The sequence below is a fragment of the Triturus cristatus genome, chromosome 8 (assembly GCF_964204655.1).
Source record: "Triturus cristatus chromosome 8, aTriCri1.1, whole genome shotgun sequence".
NCBI lineage: Eukaryota > Metazoa > Chordata > Amphibia > Caudata > Salamandridae > Triturus > Triturus cristatus.
Window position 1 is genome coordinate 152000389 of NC_140591.1, and position 20302 is coordinate 152020690.

Genomic DNA, 20302 nt, shown 5'->3' on the forward strand with positions numbered 1-20302 from the left:
TAAGTGATTACCTTCTTGAAAATACTCTAATTGTGAATGCTAATTACTTTTGTACTTTGTAAGAAATTACAGAGCTCTCAACTTAGGAAGTAAAATATTCCAATTTCGAAATCTTATCTGGTGCCCCAGGGACACGCATTTTGCATTTTCAACATCCCTGTTTGAAATGCAAACATCTGGGCCATTTGTTGTAATAGGTTTTGGCAATTAATCCTAATAAAACATGCAGATGCATACCTAATCTGGCCCTATTCCTCATATGGTTCTGCAGACACAGGACTGCAGACTAGAGATTTGTCCTATTTATTTAACCTACAAGTTACGCTGTTACACTAGCTCTTTGAAGCCAGGACTGGTAAGAAGAGTGGAGGTTTCGGAGGCAGATAGTAAAAGCAGTTTGTTTTTCAGGTATAAGTTTTTAAAAGCCCTTTAAAAATACATTTCTCATTACCCTTGCGAAAGCTCTTTAGATGTGGAAAATTGAGTTTGGATGACAATCGGATATACATGTAAATATAAATATCCAGGCAAAAGGAGGCTTCTACTCAAGCTGAGAAGTCTAGATTTAATCTTGGACCTGATTTCAGGTGATAACTTAACTACAAGATGTCATCTCTTTTGTAGAGCTAGGTATCTGTAATCTGTATCTTTAGGACATGTGCTGTTGAACCAGAACCCTGAAATGTCCATAGAGCGTAGGAGTTCTTTACATTTCAAATTTTATTTAAGGTTTTATATAGCTCAGGATTAGTCCAAATGGTCATCCCAGTGCTTTACACGGATGACAGCTAATGATATAGTTTATCAACACATAGTGGGTTTACAAGCAACCTGGGACACAGATAATGCGTTTTATGTGGTTGGGTTCACTTCTTATTTTGAATCCGCCCTACCCTCGCAGTCAGAAAAGGCCAAGGGCGATCTACACACTTTAGTCTCCCATAAAACCCCATGCATCTCACAGGAGCTCTAAACAGGTTCTAGCAACTTGTTGGCAGTCCAGTTAGATTTTAAGAATGTGTTGATTATACTTTTTGTAAATTTTTTATAATTCCTTTGTGCGGGTTAATCCCATTGATCATTTGCTATGTTTAAAATCCTTCCCCGAGTCATAAGGGAAAACTCAGAACTTTTTTTATTCAGTTATCATTTTAGGTGATTTTAACCTTCGCCTATGCCAAAGGTGGTGCCACATATCCAATGATCCTTGTGCAGGGAATCACATTAGTGCCCACTACGAGCACACTCTCCAAGGAGGCCTTTGTGAGGAAATTATCGCTAATTTCAATTTGCAACATATGGGTGATGGTGTGGAGAGAGAAGTTATTTCATCGTTAATTGGCAGAGGTTCCAATTCCACAGCTGATTACATTTTTATGTTCGCTTTCCTGGCAAAGTTTGTCCAACTTTTTAAGGTCAAATGGAACCAGTTTAGCGACCATAATAACCCTTTATTCCTGTCCCTGGAATGGAGGAAATAGTTAGTCCCACAGTTGGCTCCTGGAACACTGACATCGTGCCTCAGGCCCAGGCCTGTGGTTTGAAATAGAGTAAGGTTTCCCCTGAACCTTTTTTAAACAATCTTTACAGTATTTGCACGCAAGAAATTAGTGTGTGTTTAGATGGTGCTATCAACAGAGAAATCCTACTGGGTGATTTTTATAGAATAAGTCAACAGGTTGTAAATAACTGCTTGGGACCAATGTGTAGACCTAAACCTGGTGGCTAGAGGTGGTTTGACCACATGTGTACGGAGGCTCACCAAAAGCTGCTAAAAGCTTTAAAGCAAACCCCTCAGGATAAGGGCAAGATAATTATGAGAAGGAAAACATACAAGCAAACACTGATAGCCCGCAAAAAAAGAAATAAAAGACAAAGCCTGGGGCGACTTACTCCAGTTAAATATATTTTTTAAATAGTGCTTTGTTTTGGGAGATTGTCAACCGGCCCTTCTTTATGGGGGCTTTTACCAGCACGGAAGATTGCACTATAACTTCCGACACATGGGTAACGCATTTTCAGGGCATCTATGAAGCCCTTCAGAGGATCCTATGACCCCAGACCTGGTACCTTCTAGAGGTAAACTATGTCATGGGTTTTACTGAGGAGGAGGTGTCAGAGGTGATTTTAACTATGTCAAAGGACAAAGCGCCTGACCCCGACGGGGTCCCTGCTGACTTATATGAGTCGAATTCTTCAATTTGGGCTAAACTTTTAACTCATGTCTTCAATGCTGCTTGTAGAACAGGTTTACCATCCTCCTGTTCTAGGTTCATTATATATCAGTCTTTAGGAAAGGGGAAACTTCAGACCCACAATGCTACAGGCCCATCTGCCTCAGTGACTCAGTATTCTAGGTCTTGGGGAGAGTGATCCTCGACTGGTTGGAGCAAAATAATGTCATTTCCAATTTGCAATATGGGTTCAGGCCAGGGAGAGGCACAATAGACCAGTGCCCTTATTTACAGCTGATTATCAGGAAGTATACAGTAGCCAAGAGGGGCATGATACATCTGGCCTTCGAGGACTTAAAATATGCTTTTGATTGTGTAAACAGGTGTAAGTTCTGGCTCCTGCTTATTAAATTGGGGGTGGATCGTAGCATTGTTAGTTTTCTACATGAGCTTCATTTGGACCTCTCCGCAGCTGTGAGATACAATCAGAACGGGAGCCTGTCCCCACCTATAAATGTGAATAGGGGAGTTAGAAAGGCTGTATATTAGCTCCACTTTTATTTATTTTATACATCAATAATCTTAGCACAACCTTATGCACAGCTTGTAAATATATACCCCTGGCTGGGAACCAGCTAATTCCTGTACTCCTACATGTGGATGATGCATTGTTGTTAGCCAGGACGGCAGTGGGGCTTCAGCATCTGCCTGGCTCCTATAAAGGTTGCGTGAACTCGTTGAACTTGAGTACTAGTTTTTCCAAATTTCACACAATGGTCATGGGCCCTAGAAACAAATGCTAGAAAAAAGTTTGGGGATGGCGTAGAAATAACTAGGATGTCTACCTTCACGTATCTGGTGGTCCTTTTTGATGATAGGGGTTTGTGGGACCCGTAATGGAAGGCCAAAAGGAAAACCATCTGTAGCTGTGGTGTTTGACTTTGCTAAAGGATTGGGAGCTAAACCCATACAGGCCCTTGTGAAAGTTTACCATGTGAAATGCATTTCCATCGCCAGCTATGGGAGTAATATCTCGGGCTATAAGGATGCTACAGACTTACAAATAGTGGAGAACAATTTTTTGAAAAGACTTAACTGTTCTACAATCCATGGCCTCGTATATTTTCCATGAAGAGCAGGGGATATTGTATATCTCTGCCCTGGTGGCCCTCTCGCCATTGTTGGATCAAGATCTGGACCAATCCAGACCTGGAGTTGAACTGGATAATTATAAAAGACTGCCTGTCACTGGAGACGGCGGTCAGCATCCCGTGGCTTTGCTACATTAAGATTTTAGCAGAAAAGCTGGGTCGTCCCGAATTATTTGTGTTTCCAAAAGGGATTACAAGGAGAGATTTGAACTGGGTCAAGAGACATTTTCTCTCTATTATGTATGCCGAGGGAGAAACCAAACCTTCAGTACAGAGGTATATTTTACTAAAATCCTGCCCCTCAGTTGAGCCCTACTTAGTGGTGGTCAGAATACCTCACCATTGCTTACTTTTAACATGGTTTAGGTTAAACCTCTGGTATTGGTTACTTGCAGTATATCTCAGGGGCGGCATAAATTGGAAGAGTTACACGTGTGATAGTTTTCTACTGCAAGATACCATGCATTTTGTGATGTTCTGTGATCATTATTGTTCATTACGACAACGTTTTATACTGCCACTGTTAATTGGAAAAGTTTTTCTACAAGTACGACTGCCCTAACTTACCTCCAGATGTTACCGAGTCCGCTAGAGTGTTTAAATGCCGCATGTTTTCGAGTAGGTATCCTAAGAATTAGAAAGACACATTTTGTTCAAGTATTGGGCCAATGTTAATTGTTTGCGCCTTGGTTCTGAGTAAGGCTTTTTGAACGTATTTTTATTTTATTGTGTGCGCTTTTATGGATTTAATCAACCGAAGGCACTCAAGGCACAATCGGGGATAGCAATGACCCTATGGAGTCCATGTATGATACTGGGCAAAGTAGTACTCATCATCACATGATGAGGAAAAACGGTCCTGTCTCAGTGTAATTGTTCCACTTAACTTGCACCTGGAGTGCACCAACATAGAAACTACAATCTTAGGAAAGGAAGAAACATATTTTATTTTTACACTATTTTTAGATCAGATTTTGGAATAGTATATCCCCTTTGCCATCTTTTTACAACTAAAATATTTTTTTTACAACAAACAAATGACAGGCACGCTAGTACCGCACACACTCACACAACAGAAGAATGATAATGCTTTACCTCTGGTGAGTTGAAGGCAAGAAGGAAAAAGATACACACTGAGACAAAACACAGTGAAGTGAGACAATTGTGCATGCAGACCTAATTGTACCATCACTTACAGGATGTAATGGTGGGTCTACTATGCATATGGCTAGGTTTTTATGTCGATATGAATATTATTCTTTGGTCTGCATCTAAGACATCCTAAAGTTGTGTAGAATGGGGATGCAGGGATGTTACAGGTTACTAAAGGTAGTAATTGCTACCACTATATTTGCTGTCTGCCATGCTTTGCTACCTGTTTTTTAACCAATCTTGGCTGCTGTTCATTTATGAGTAAGTGTGCCTTGAGAGTTTCTAGTTTTAGCAGTTAGCTGATAGGGACTGTGATGAATGACCTGTAAATGTGATTCTCTGTGAGCGGTTTATGAACAAGCGCCAAGTTTCATCAATGACTGTATGGGTGTATCTTTTGTAAGTGTTTTGTAGGAACAGTCAAAAACGGCGGTGCTGATGTTTATGTGTATAACGTCTTAGTTATCTGCAGAGTTTGTTGATTTTGGATATTTTTGCAGATTTTCCATAGATTTTTCGAAAATTTGGAAAATACCAGAAAATTTTCTAGCAAACATATGTGGAAACATCAGAAAGAAATGAGGACTGAGGTGCCAATGAAGTGCAGCCATAGTAGCACCTGTAAACAAACTAATAATACTTCAGGCCTGCATTTTGGTGTTAATAATCACAGTATCTGAGTCAATGTACAGGCTGGTTTGTACAGTGGTCACCTGAATTGCAAGTCTTTGCAAGGAAGTCTACCAGCCCAAGTCACTCACTCCCTCACCTATCTCCTAGTAATGAATGCAGCAAGCAGATCACTGTTAAATGCACAAACAGCAAAGAGGGAACTAAGTTAAGGTATGTGAGGGTGTTCATACCCTAGCATCAGGACAAAGGGGGAGGTGCATGATCAGATGGAGACCTAGTGATTAGGACTCACACACTGCAACGCAAGAGAGATGAGTGTAAGGAGGACAGACACACTATATAGTTCAATAAGCTTGTTCCATAATGTTGAAGGAATAATGCATTTAAATACAGTGTGTGCAATTTAATGCACATTGCACTTAAGCCACTCATTTTGGCTTACATCTATGATACTTTAATATGATTTACCCAGTTATTTGATCAGATTTTATGTCCTTTTCTTGCAGAAACCTGAAAATATTTGAGCAGATGTTCACTTGCTTTTCAACTGTTTTTTTTGATGATGTGATCAACAAACAGGGTAAAATGCTGATGTCACTTCCTTTAATGTCATTGAGGGGAAGGGGGAGTCAGATGGCATGTGATATCACTTCCAGTACCCTCTGATTTCAGCGAAAAGTCATCACAGAACGATGTGATGAAGCAGGTATTAGCTCTCAGGTCTCTGTGCACTGCAGTCGACAATCTACACTAGACTAGATCACACCTCCCGCTAGCTCGAGGGACACACTAGATAACATGGGTTTGTAGAACTTCAAAACACATCTGTCACGTCTCACATATGCCTACAGTGGCATTTTTTTTATCCAACTGCTGTAGAGAATCCAAGCTCTTATTCATGCCTTTATGTGGGCCAGGTCCCCCTGCATCTCAGACGCGGTAGAAATTAAAAACAAACATTGAAACACGTCTATATTGGGCCCTACATTCATGTCCTTAACTTTACTGGCAAATAACTCTGATCGATTTCTCAACAAGTAATGTAAAATTATTTGATGTAATCCCTGTCAGCGATTAAAATGTGGTTTATATTTCACATGTTTTACTTAATGTTGCATTCTCTAAGAGTGTTAGCTATTTCCAGGGTGTTGTGTTTCTGGATTTTTGTGTAGCATATTACTCTTATATAGTGCATAGTTTGAACTGAGTCGCCTCCAGGTGTCTAGAACAGGCCACGATTGAAAGCTCTCCAGCGGAAGCTGAAGGCAGTGCGAGATTCTCACAATGCCTGTCAGTGGGTCAAAAAAGATTTCAAAATACATGGCCATTCAATCTGTATCTTCTCTGCAGAGCACACAAAGCAATGGTTACATATTCCTGTTGTAGTTGTTATTCTGTGCAAACGTGTACGAAGGAGGTACACAGTTGTCAAAATATTGACAAGACGAAAGTTAAAGAGAATACAGTGCTCACAGGTGAGTGGGTGCGTTGTATGTTTGAGAGCTGGCGATGTGAAGGTGATGGAAGATGTGCATTCAGGAGAGGGTGAAAAGAGGGTGCTGAAGAGGATAGAGATAGAATCAGTGCTTTAAATGGGCCGAAACTGTCCGGTGCGGAGTACCGGCACTTTTTTATTTTGCGTGGGAGAGTACCTGCACTTGTCAAGTGAAATGCCATACCTTTAACCCCTCCCCTGCTCATGATGGATGTAAATTTCTAACATGGAGTGAGTATAATGGAGTGATTGAGACACTCTGACGACCACTACCCATTCCACAGAATTCAATAAAAAAAGAGTAGAAAAAGGATGTACATATCTAACATGGAGTGAGTATAATGGAGGGACTGAAACACTGAAGACCACTACTCCTTCCAAAGACCTCACAATTTCAAAAATGAAACATTTTCAATTAATTATTTACAACAAAATTATACTTGGTACTCATTTATTTTTACCTGCTAACTAACATTGGCAAAGGCAATAGTCCTGAGTGGTTCTAGGTGTATTTGAGTTGTTGCGTTATATATCTGGATGCAATAACTGAAAGCTCTCAGACTAACCAAATATCAGTCGGGTGGGACACTAGAAAAAATTCTGCGTACACAAGCCGCGCCCCTTTCATAGACCTCCCACTTAAAAACCCTTAGTCATCCATATGAGCTCTCTCTCAATCAAGGCCCAAACCCTATGTAGCAGCCTGTTAATACTCAACCAGCAAAAGCGCTTTGGTGCATCGGAAGCGTTATGCAGCGCTACAGAGATGCAACTGCCATGTAATGAGCAGCATTTCCGCTCCCTTTACTGTCAGATGAATCTGCGTCACACAAGCTAGGCCCAGACCCAAAGCACGCGCTAAACACATCTACAACCGTGAGGCAAGAAGGGCCTCTTCTGGGTTCATGCACGGATAATGCGGGGGGGGGCTGCGGCTCAGCCTCCGTTAAACACCGCGTGGCCAGTTTAGCGCGGGAAGCGGCCCCCGTGAAGTGCCGCCGTGAGATAAGCAGGGCTGCTCCCGGCGGGCCGCTTCATATGGATTTTATGTTCACAGATGAACGAGGGGAGGAGCCGCCATAACTCACTCAGCGGCGAGCATAAAATCCATACCAAATGGCCCACTGGCACATATATTAGCAAGGCAGCCTTTCCCTCCCGCCCCGCGCTCCTCCAGGGGGTATTCCCAGGGGCCCTGGACGGACTGAAACGGCTACATTTTTCTTGCTTTGACCTTTAGGAAGCACAGCAGTAGTGGGCTGGCCCTGCAGCCTGGGGACGTGCGCTGCCTCGCCACCCTCGTCCTGCGCGAGGCTATGGGTCGGGAATGGGGGTCCGTCTCGGTGTGGGGGGGGGGGGGGGAGCCAACACTGGTGGCAGTTCCAGTTGGCCAGTTACAAATGTTTTCTCCTGGATACAGTATTAGCATAGGAGTTTCAGTCATCCGATGAGATGCTGTAGAGAACATTTCTGTTGCATTTTGTTCAACAATGGAGTCTATAAGTTTCAGCTGGTATTTTATTTCCCCTACAAGTTTTTTATTATGACTTTATTTCTAATCATATGTTTAAAAAAATCTATAAAAGTCATGCACTTAACACACACGCCTTATAATTACAGTGCTAAACATTAAAAAAAAAAAAAAAAAAACCTTTCAAAATAGTTTGACCAGATTTTCAGAACCAAAAACCAGGCCGGGAACAGACACTGAAATAAGACTAAATGTTGACACGTAATTCAGGGATTAGATCTATCTATCTATCTATCTATCTATCTATCTATCTATCTATCTATCTATCTATCTATCTATCTATCTATCTATCTATCTATCTATCTATCTATCTATACATAGATCTAAATAGGCATATAGATGTATGTGCGTATATGCACATCCACATACATAATTATATACAAACACATACATAAGTATGCATACATATAGGATGAAAGATAAACATCCCCTCCCCCGCACCATTGATGTCAAGAGCACCAGGGTCAGGCTATTGATGAGCTCATGGCTGATGGACGCAGACCTCGTTCAGCCCACATCAAATCCTGCAGTGCTGCTTGAATGAGGCGAGGCACCATGGCAGGTGAGGGCCTCTGCAAAAGTTAAGTTTTGTCTCTGGTGTTTAAAGTTCACGTTCATCCGGCCCTCTCTCATAAACAGGGACATGACTTTCTTTTGGCAAAACCGGGACATCTAGTTACCCCATTTAATAATGCAAATACACATATCAAAATAGTAAACATAAAAGACCATTCATTGATTAAAAAAACAGTTGTAACATCTTATGACAAATACAATGTTGTTCGCTTATCAAATAATTATTTAAACTGGTGGTCAAGTCCTCAGCAATGCATCAGACACAACTCACCACTACACATTCCCCATTTGGTATTTCTTTATAGAAAAATCCAAAGGCGAAAAAACTGTGATTATTCAGCATACATTTCTTTTAAAACACTGAATAACCAATTGTTATATTGTTTTTTTGGGTGTTTTTTTTTAGTTGAGGAAACGGGACACAGCAAAAACAATCAGAGGTTGAGTGTCAGTTCTCAAAACTCTAAAGGCCTCCCGACACGATCTATACCCCAGGTTACTGCATATTGGTAAGAGCTAATACCTCCTTGTGTTTCGTACCACACTTCTGCCGTTTCTAAGCCTCATCATTAATGTTCATCAATTAAATGGTACTTAAGTTAACTCAAATGATTGACAGCAAGTCGGACTGGCTGGATTTGTATTCCAAGAGCTTCTTAAACTACAAGTAATAATAAAAGGAGCCTTTATCATTTTCAGATTCTAACATATGGAACTCATTCATACACACAAACTATATGGTCAGGAACTAAAATTTTAGTAGACCTACCTTTTCTCTTCTGTTATTTACTACTCATGTCTCCTAGTAACCCTCTTCCTAGCTAGGGTGCACTTGATTAGGTAACTTGGCAAGAAAGCCCTCAAAGAATCTGTACTTTAATATCTGATCAACATCACCCCAACAATGCAATCCGTTGGTAATCCAGCTGTCCGAAAATAAATAAATAATCAGCATCTGTAGCTTTTTGCCTTCAGCAGCAACCAGAGAGCAGTACCTGCCGACATTGCTAAATTTAAACTCTGTTTTAAAATATGTGCAGAATGTTTAACTTTCCCCCAAATATTCCAGGTGGTGAGTTGGATTATAAATAAGCCCTCCAAACCTGCCCTTTCCCAAAAATGTTGTGGACTGCAAGTAGAATAGTAAACTTTGCTTTAGCCCCGAATGATTCCAGGTTGATGGAATCCTGGATCGTAACTGAATACTGATGCTTCGGGTGTTTATCTCAACTTTTTGGTCCCACCTTGACCTAAGGTATGAGGCCTGAAGGCCCACTACTCCGGGGAGAAGCGGTGGTGCTCCAGTACGACTTCATCTGAAACAATTCCAACCCTATGGAATCTCTTGTGCACAGCCTCAAAGACTATGGTCTAGTCAGCTGCAACGTTTCCTGTTAATGATGGACTCCTCTCACATGTACACACTCTCGACATGTCAATCATAGCATCCAATCAGGATGCTCAGATGCCGCTCAACTTATTATGTCACAAGATGGGTGGAGTCAGGTGTTTGTGGCGGGTGATTCCCATTGAATTTAAATCAAAGTGGTAACAGATTTTGGAAGGTGAGCAAGTTGTGCTAGGAGCGTGACCCTATTGAAGTAAATAGAAGCATTCTGGCATGTTAGGAGGGTGAGGTATGCACACATTTCACCTAGTTAAACAGCCAAGCTTACCTGACATTCATAAAAAAACTCTAGCAAACTACAATACATTGATGTAAATATATGGGAAAACTTAATTAGGAGCATTTATCTTATTCATTAAAGAGACAATATGATTCAGAGTTTCGAAAATGCAAAGTTTGCATTCTTTCAAACAGTGCTAAATGCTGTGTACCAAATCATTGGGGTTAAAAGAGAAAGCTGCTCCTTGCACTGACCACACGAGCTCAATCCGCAGAAAGAATAGGGGATGGAAGTACTAGTTCTCTTACATATATCCATAAAAAGGGCTATAGAAGTGGCTGTTGAATATTACTCTACTTTGGTGTCTAGACTGTCTGTTTCCAAAGTGTATAAAGATCTACCACTAAGACAAAAATCAATATCACCAGAGCAGGTATTAATATATAAAGCAATAAAGGACCTATGTAGTAACACACATTTAGGTCTGGCTTCACAGCCTAGTTGTCCGCACGAGCTATTATTATCAGTTCTTTACAATATGCATAGAGTTGGCTTTGACTCACCCAGAGGAGCATCTGTCTTTCACCTCATCCTACTGGGTGTTAAGTGTATCGTTCCGCCTCCTACAGAGAGCATTTATTGCAAGGCTTGAGGGACTATCTAACATCTCAAAAGTACACTGAATTATCACACATTACATTCTTTATCTCACAGATGTCTTATATATAGGAGGAAATCATTTTTGTTTTGCTAGTAGTTGTTCTATTATTTATTGAGCAGGAATTATCACATCAGGTGGCCACAATGTAGAGATGTGTAAATAAAGGAGGAACACAAATTAACTCAACCGGTTTCTAATTCCAAATGTACATTAATAAAAACAACTCTTAGGATGTGCAAATTATATCTACAATACCATCAGGCAATTCCACAACAAAGTATACAAAAACACAACAAATGTTTTATTACTGCATCTCATCCATTTTCAAATCCATAACATGAAGTTTGAATCTAGCCCCCCTGTTGTGTCCTGCCACACATCACCCTGTGATGCTAAGAAATGCTAAGGTAGTGGTGTTCAGTACAGCTGGTTAGCTCAGTGAGACCTAGTTGAATTAGAGGTAGCATCAAAGCCTACTTGGGTCTTGACTATTTATTTAATGGAGTATGTGTGTATTCGTGACACCACGTCCAAGAGAGCACCAGCCAGCCCCATCAGAGACATATTATAATTTCCCATGTCTAGGGCAGTTTCCTTTGTACGTGAACCCACAAATGGATGGGGAAAGATGTTCGCCTGAAAAGAAATGACACCATGCTAATGCAGTTAGGGGCTAAATGGGTTTCTTTTCTCTACAAATGGGCGGGTAAAATTCCTGCCAGGTACGTGTAAGGGGTGGAGCAGAGTTTTCTGTCTGCTGTCTTATTAATATTTAGAGCCACACCGCTTCCCATGAGAACTCTACTTTTCAATGCAAGAGGACTTAAGGACAACAGCTGATGGCGTTTGTAGCCTTCAACATCTAAACATGGAGAGAATGAGTACACCAAATGCCCAGAGATGAGTGTAACCAGCAGGTCATATATTTATCATCCCCCACTTATCTGTTATTTAAGCATCAAAAGATGGTTCCAGTTCTGGTAGGTATTTTATAGATGATTCTTGTCTATGACTTCCTCATACCCAGCACACCGCTTTCACCTGAACCAATGTCATGAGGTTGAAGTTCAGCTGGGTCTCTTTTCAGAGCCAACTGCCCTTGGTATGCTGGGACTGGCAACATCTTACTTACACTGGGAAGGTAAAAGGGGTGTAGTGTGAAAATCGTGACGGAGGGTGTCCTTTATGAGATACAGGACACGATGTCAGCTGTGCAAGCAGGTTGACCGCAAGTCAAATATGCTAGTCATTGACACAATATTGCTGTTGTGAAATGTTTTGCTACTTCTCAGCGCCAAATATGTCCCATGCAAAAACTCTGGTGTCCATTTGCGGTTTATATACTGCTTTTTGCCAGCCTTACATTCTTTTTACCAAACCCAACGGTATTGAGTGTGTTAACCTCACACGGACAAAGGTTGGGGGAGAGCGGAGTATGAAAAGGACACACAGGTGTAGCACCCAGACTCGTCCACCTCAGATAAATGAAAGGATGAGGCGGAACGAAACACATCACTTGCAAGTTCCCCACAGACCCACGTGGCACGGCCCCCAGACCCACTGGCTATCTCACCAGCGAAATCCACAGGTTTCACAGGTGAATATGCACAGTTAATTAATTTTGTATGTAAGTATGTGGATGTATGCAACGTCAAGGATTTGCAAAGCGATACAACGATGAACAAGTGAAGGAGGGATTGCTATAAAGTATTTCAAAACGCTGGCAATCGAGAACTGAGAAAAATACAGTTTTCAATCTCCGTAGACGTTGTTCATCATATATGGGACCCAGCAAACTATGTTCCAAAGGAATCTGAAGTAAGGCTACAATTATTACTTTTTTTCCCAGCCCAGCAAACATATTGCAAAATCAGGTCTAAAATGATCACCCAACGAAAAAGATGTGCAAATATAAAATCAGTGCAAATCTTTGTATATTTTTCTAAAGGCAGCCTCCCGTCTCACCAAAAAAACACATTTGCAACATGTCGAATTTAAGTAAGTCCGAAGGAATAAATAAACAATGCATTCAAACAGGTGTTAGTTAATTTGTGCCTTGGTTATGAATTCATGAGGCAAAGTGTTTGAAGTTTTGTTGAGCACCCGCTGAAAAACAAATCCCTCTAGCCATTTGCACCTCACACAGGTAAAGCGGGGACTAGAGAGATAGAGAAAGAGAAAAGGGGATGTCCCACTGTTTTTCAACACATGATTGCCGTCAAAAGAGACATACAAAAGAGTTTACTTTCTAAAACTAAAACACAGATGTAATGTTGTTGTGATTAATACCAGTCTAAACATAAAAAAATGTAATTGTGTGACAGATCCGAATTAATCAATAACGTTTCCTTTCCACACGTTTTACTCTTGTCTCTTTGGAGGGAAAGGGGTCTGTGGTGGAATGAGACTGCAGCCAGGGTCAGGAAGAGGAGACCCTCCCCTGAAACACAGACTAAATAACACATAAGAAGAGACCTCAAGTTACTCTAAGTAAGGTGTAAACATTTCACATAGTGCTGGTTCCTGCTTCCTGGCACCTGCCCTACACAGGGGCAATACTACCATAAATATCAAAATAGAAAAACAACAACTGTAGGAGTGACCAGCTCGCACCTTAAACGAGAAATCATAACGGCTCACGGGCATGAAGGGCAATTAAAGCAGCAAATGGCCCTTGGTTGCAGGCCTCCTGTGGTGCGCCTACCCAGGCCCTGGAGCACAAGACTTTGCTCTGGCGCATCTTCACTGTTACTCATCCGCTCTCCACCATGGGTTCAGTCATGGCTGCCGGATCACTCCATGGTGGCCGAGAACACCGGTCACAGTCTCTATCAGTGTTAAAATCAATATTTTCAAGTGTGTTTGCACAATTCACTTAATTAAATTAATTTAACTGCCTTCAACTCTTATAATGCACCTATGTGTTACATTAAAGCCCAGGGCCTGAAACATGGTGTGTTGTGACTTGGCAACCCTCAGTGTCAGAGAGCACCTCTCAGCTACTTGATAGCAAAATATTTCTACTGGGAGGGAGATGGTTGCTCCAGGGTCTGTAAGACAAAACTCTGGGATCCACTCTACTTGACATAGGTTTTTCAGATTCAGTGTCAGCGAGCAATGGCTTCTTTGGTCAATGTCAACATGACATCAGAGAACACCTCCTGTTCCAGGATGCATCATTAGAGACCACTTAAAGTCCCAGGATCTACTCTGGAAGAGTACACCATTACAAGATCTACTCCATAAAAAGTTCCGCAGAAACAAGATTTACTCCTCCGGGAAAAAAAACACAGGACTGCCTCCTCAAAGAGAACCTACGGCCTCAGGATTCACCCTCCAGAGAGCAACCCTGTCAAGAATCAACTCCTTAGAGGGCTCCTGTACTCCAGCACCCACCAAGAGAATAGCAACAAGAGTAACTATTTATGGCGTTCACAGTCCCTGGGTGGAGTCCTCTATGAGCACCATAGTCTGGGGACTCATCCAATGACAAAGTACCATATTCTAATGTTGACCAAACTCCAGCACAGGATACGCTCCAAGAGGAAAGCTGCATGCCAGGATCTACGCTTCATAAAGCACCCAATACCTTGTGATCCATTCCAGACAGCAGCCCCAGGATCCCCTGCATATAGAGCAGCCCTAGCAGAGTATCCAATAAAAGGCACCCAGAACCACTCCGCAAAGAGAACCGTGTCCCAGGATGAACTCAAGAGTATCCAGAACAAATTGATCTACTATTGATAGCAGCCCCGACATCTGCTGCTTAAAGGCCAATCCCAGCCCAGGATCCACTCCAAAAAAAGAACAGTACTGCTGGATCCACGCAGATAGAACAGCCTGGAGGTCCACTCGCCATGGTAAAACCAGGATCCACGGATCAGAAACCAACCACAACCTTTTGATCCAATCCTGCCAGCAGACCTATGAGCCACTGCTCAGCGAGCAACCCCAGACCAGGCTCTACTTCACAAAGCGAACTGCATCACCAGATCCTCTCTGAAAGCACTATTAACTTTGTGATCCACTACTGATAACCACAGGTTCCACTTCTCTGAGAATACAACAACTCATAATTCGCAGGTGGAAGCAGCCCAAGAACCCTCGGTTCAGACAGTAAGCACACAGCCCAAGATCCACTCCACAAGGAGATCAGCACCACAGGATGGAATCTTGAGAGCAGCCCAGGAATCTACTGTTCAGGGAATAAACACTGCCCAGGGTCCAGTCAAAGGCACACTCAAAAACAGCTGCACCCCCTGAATCCATCGAAAGAGCACCCCGAACACGGCGATCCAGTACAGACAGAAGACACATGATCCACTGCTTTGGGGGCAACACCAGCCCAGGATCCACTGAGTCCTAACCCAAGCGCACGGCCCCAGCCCCAGGATAGGATCGACTCCTTGCGGAGCTCGCGACGGGATCCACTCCCAGGCATGCAGCAGCAGCAGGCTGAGCAAACAAGGCAGCAGGAATGCAGCCTCGCTTACCTTTGTGTCACCAGGAGCGCGCCTCCAGATTCCTTTCCCGAAACTGAGAGAAGTACGCGCCGCCCAAGAGAGACCTCCGTCCTGCAATCCACGGGCCCCCGGCGGCCTGGCACCCGCCACACATCAAAGCAACTTGGCCGGGGGGACACTTTAGGGGCCTATTGTCTGCCGTGGTCCGTGCCGCCTGCCTGTCGGCTCCCCCCCTCGCGCCAGACTTGGTACGACCCAGGCATTCATGCCAAGTAGCTTTCACACATGGAAGCTTGTCTCAAGCAATTGCTGACAAGCCACAAACAAGACATTCTCCCTCCTCCCACCTCCTTTCCCTCCCTCATTCCTCCTCCGCCCCCGCCCTCGTCTCCCGTCCCATCCACCACCCCTCCTTCCTCCCTCCGCAGAAGGCCAAGGAGAGCTCCAGTGACAGGCAGTCAGGCAGCCTGGGCCTGGCCGGCAGCAGACACAGGCAGCGCGCGGCTGCTGCTGGGGACCCGGAGGCGGGGAGGAGGCAGCCTCCTCTGCACACGGAGGCTCGGCAGATAAATAAATACAAAGAGCGGGGGGAGTCAGCACTGGGGAGCTACTGGTTCTCCGCTGCTGCACCAGACATGGCAAAAGAGATGGGCTGGAACCGAGGACCGAGAAATCACAGCAGATAATACGAACTTAATAAAAATGTCTCCGAACACATTGTGTTCTTGCTGTCCTTCCCCGGGCACAACACCACTCATATTTTTTAGGAGGGGGCGGCTGTTGGTTTAGCGGGTTGGGATCACGAGTTCAACTAGGCTAAGCAGCTCCAAGTAAAGCGTGCATTCTCGAGGCCCCTTGGCTTTAATGAAGCCCCAGGAATCAAGCTCGATGCATAAGTCACATTATAAACCCGCATGCTCTGAACCCTGCACAACTAAGGGGCGAGAAACCCAAAAAGCGCTTTTTGGCCTCAGTGATATGAAGCACAATAATATGCATGGCACGATTTTAGAACAGGAATGGGGAGGCTTAAAAAAAATTAAATGGGTGTATTTTTCCCATTGACTTCTATTGAAGCCAAGGCAATTCCATGCGGGAGATGGCTAAATTGAAAAAAAAATTACCAAAAGGAATTGAGAGGTTATCACCCTGTTTTGACTTCTGCGTAAGACTGTCCTTCCTGTGGTCCCACTATGTCCCACTATGCTGTGTGTATGTCGCCACACCTGTTAGCGCACCCTCATTTGAACAGTGCCACCCATCGTAAAAAATGTCTCTTGCTCTTCTGTAGGTTGCCCTCTATACAGTTCTTTATCCCTTTCCGGCAAAAAAGGTTTATTCTCTTTAATTTTATAAACTGCTTTCATACGTAGAAACATTCAAATGTTTGGCAGCAGCCAAGATTCAGATTTAAAGTTAAATATCGATCTGCTTTAATTTCCCAGTTACCTTGCATTGGAGTAGAGGCATTTTAAGAGTGAGAAAACACATCAGTGTCTGCTCAGAAAATAAAAAGTGCCTGCCTAAGTCTGGAGTGTTGGCATCTATGTATCGGTGTCACCCTTCAGAGAGTCACCAAGGTGACAAGTATCATGGCATAGTGTTAATATGCAGGTAAAAGGTACCTACTGTACCAGTGAGAATAAGCAGTGGTGGACAGGGCCGGTGGTGCCGGTGTAACGATTATTTTTGGTGTCCCCACACCCCATGCCCGCCTCCTTGGATTATCTCACTACCACCGGGGCAAAAGTACCCCTCATTTCTCCAATCATAAGATATTGCTAAACACAGCCCCCGTTCCCCCCAAGGTCAATGTCCCTTCGACAGGTCAGCGCCTAGTGCAGCTGCACCGATCGCACTGCCCTAAAGCCAGCCCTGGGGGAGAAGTCTCATGCAAACTCTCACAGAATGAACAACTATGTCCACTATTATACCTGTGCACACAATAATGCACAAACAGCACGCACATCAATTAGCGATTTGACAATGAACGACATGGGCTGTTGCAAGTGTTTTTAACTCAGGAGAAGATACATTTTGTCGCCTCTTGTGAGCTCATCATCACATGATCTTTGACCCTCACTGACATTACAGGAAGCGATATCAGTAAATTGAATCAACGTCTCTGTAGTGTTCTACCACACATAAAGTTGAGTGTGTTGTGTATAACACATGGTCTACATTTACTGGAATGTTATCCAGTGTTGGTATTTGAAAAATTTACTCCGAAACCAATAAATTGGGGGTCAAAGTGTGGCAGAGTAAAAGGTGGGGAATCACAAGGGGTGGAGCTTGAAAGCAGAGTCTGACAGTCAACGTATACAGTCATTAAAAAAAAAATCTGCTGCAAACAATTTGGCAACAAGGACAAATGTGACTTGAAATCTGTCCTAGCCTACTTAATTGGTCACAAAGGCGGCACATTAAAATATCTTAGGGATTTAAGACACCTGCTGCAGAGTTCTTTGTGTGTCCAGCAATTTTGAGGTGATTATAATAGTAGTAAGATAACTCTGGTCGTTAATGCAGTGCTTTGAGAGTTCTGTGTTTTGTCCAATCACAGTTATGACTCATAAAGTAGCATAGAGCAGTGTTTTCCAAACTTTTTATAACCACAACCCAATTTTTAGAATGAAAAACTTTCACGGCCAACCTAGCTTAAAAGGAAATGAGGCAGACAGTTTACGTATAAAACTACAAGACCTCAAGAAGAGCAGTAATAGCTTCACAAGACCGCACAAGCGATAGTCTTTAATCTATCCACAAGAATGGCGCTTCACCTCACAGGGTCTAATGCTCATGGACCCTGCCAATTTTTAAAACAATTCTAAACAACATAGGAACGTTGCAAAATATCACATGGACATTTAGAATTCATTATTATTTTTATCAAAATTGTGCAAATCAGTCCTTCAAGATGGATAATGCTTCATTCAGTCCATTAATGCACAGGAGACATAATGTTGAGCCCTCAAAAACTTTTTTATTCTTCACACATCAGTTTACAGCCCAGTCAGACTGAATGAAGCACTATTCATCTTGAAGGGCTGATTTGCGCTATTTTGATAAAAATAATAATAAATTACTAATTGTCCATGTGATATTTTGCAGCACTCCCTATGTTGGTTAGAATGATTTTACTTATAAAACTATATTGTACACAAATAATGATGCTGAAATCAGTTTTAATCATCTGTGCGTCACCCACTAAAGTGTCTTGATTTGTTTTCATCTTATTTCCATCACACTTCAGATTTACAAAAAAATGTGGTTCACTTTTGCTTGCTGGACTGCTGTATGTGTATGGTTCATTCACAGGAATTTACATTTGGTTGTGTTACAAAAAAATGAGACCCTACAGCCTTTCCTTTCAACTCCCTTTTACCCCGCCAAGATTATCACATAATTCACTTTTTTTTTGTTCAATATCTTTATTATTTTAAAAGTAAGAGTTCATACAGTTATAATACAATGCAATACAACTTAACAAAGTGATCAATAAATAAGTAAAACATTTAAGAGAATATACACACAAAGATAGAATTCATGTCATAAAATAATGAAATCACAAATAGTACCAAATCAATCTATAATATCCAAAGAATATCTCATACTAGATTGATAGTAAAAAATTAGTTGTATTGCACAGAAACCAAAAAATATCAGATTGAAAGGAAGAAGAAGAGAAAACGACAGGATAGAAAGAAGAAGTAAGAAGAAGGAACAAGGAAAGAAAGGAAGAGAGAGGACAATAAATAGATAAATGGATAGATAGATAACTAGATTGATAGATAGTTAGATAGATAGATAGATAGATAGATAGATAGATAGATAGATAGATAGATAGATAGATAGATAGATAGATAGATAGATAGATAGATAGATAGATAGATAGATAGATGGGAACACCTGCTGCAGTGGGGGAAATAAATTAAGAAGTAGAGATAAAAAGGATATTGGGCTACCAACCCCTGAGAGGACAGATTTATATATTTATCCAAAGACTTCCAAATAGTATTAGAGATGGAAGGAGTACAATGCTTCTCTTCAACATGAGTATGGGGTCCACGAAGAAATGATACCCAAGCCCACCAAGTATGATAAGACAGGAGATTAAAGGATTTCCACTCAGTTAAAATAATTTTGACAGCAATGGATATAAGGAGATCTAATAGCTGCATATCAGTATCATTCAAGGGAAGAGGAGTACATGCAGCCCACGATCCCAATAAAATAATAGTTAACGAGAGTTCCAATGGAATATCAAAGATTAGTGATAAATGTTTCTAAACTAAACCCCAAAAGGATTGTAGTAACGAGCATTCAAAAACATATGGTGGAGAGTGCCTGAGACAAATTGCAATTCCAACAAAGATCATTATCCCTCAGCTTCAACTTGTATAGGCGAGCAGGGGTCCAATGCAGAAGATTCATGGAAAATAATTTAGATTGGATAAGAGAAGGAGCAATCTTATTCTGTAATGAAACCTCCCCAATTAACTGTCATGACTCTTGTGAGATATGTATGAAAATATCACTATCAAAATGATGTGACCATTTATCCTGTTTATCAACAAGGGGGACACGGGGGGCTTTAATGTTCAAGGTCCACCATACATGCCCAAGGATAAGCACAAAGAAGAGGGTATGCAGTTCCTGAAGGCGTGAAGATACACAGAATCAGAGGTACACCAAGTGTTGCTGAGGGGTATAATACTCCACAGGAAAAGGCGAGAGGGGGATGCCCCTCTTCGAAACTAGGGCCCTCACACACCCAGCCAGCTAGGTTTCATGCGTCATCATTTGGGCCTGCTCCTCGTCGGGTCGGCGCTGCAATA

General features: G+C 42.2%; 1 protein-coding gene across 2 annotated transcripts in view; it reads right to left on the minus strand.

Annotated features, from left to right (window-relative positions):
• Positions 1-15802, minus strand: part of BCL9 (BCL9 transcription coactivator) — a 685736-nt gene extending 669934 nt beyond the window's left edge. The window contains exon 1 of one of the 2 annotated variants that reach the window (XM_085621192.1): positions 15495-15802. The gene's annotated coding sequence lies outside the window, so the exon portion shown is untranslated. The remainder of the gene's footprint in view (positions 1-15494) is intronic. The other variant, XM_085621190.1, reaches the window with a different exon arrangement.
• Positions 15803-20302: the final 4500 nt, after the last annotated feature.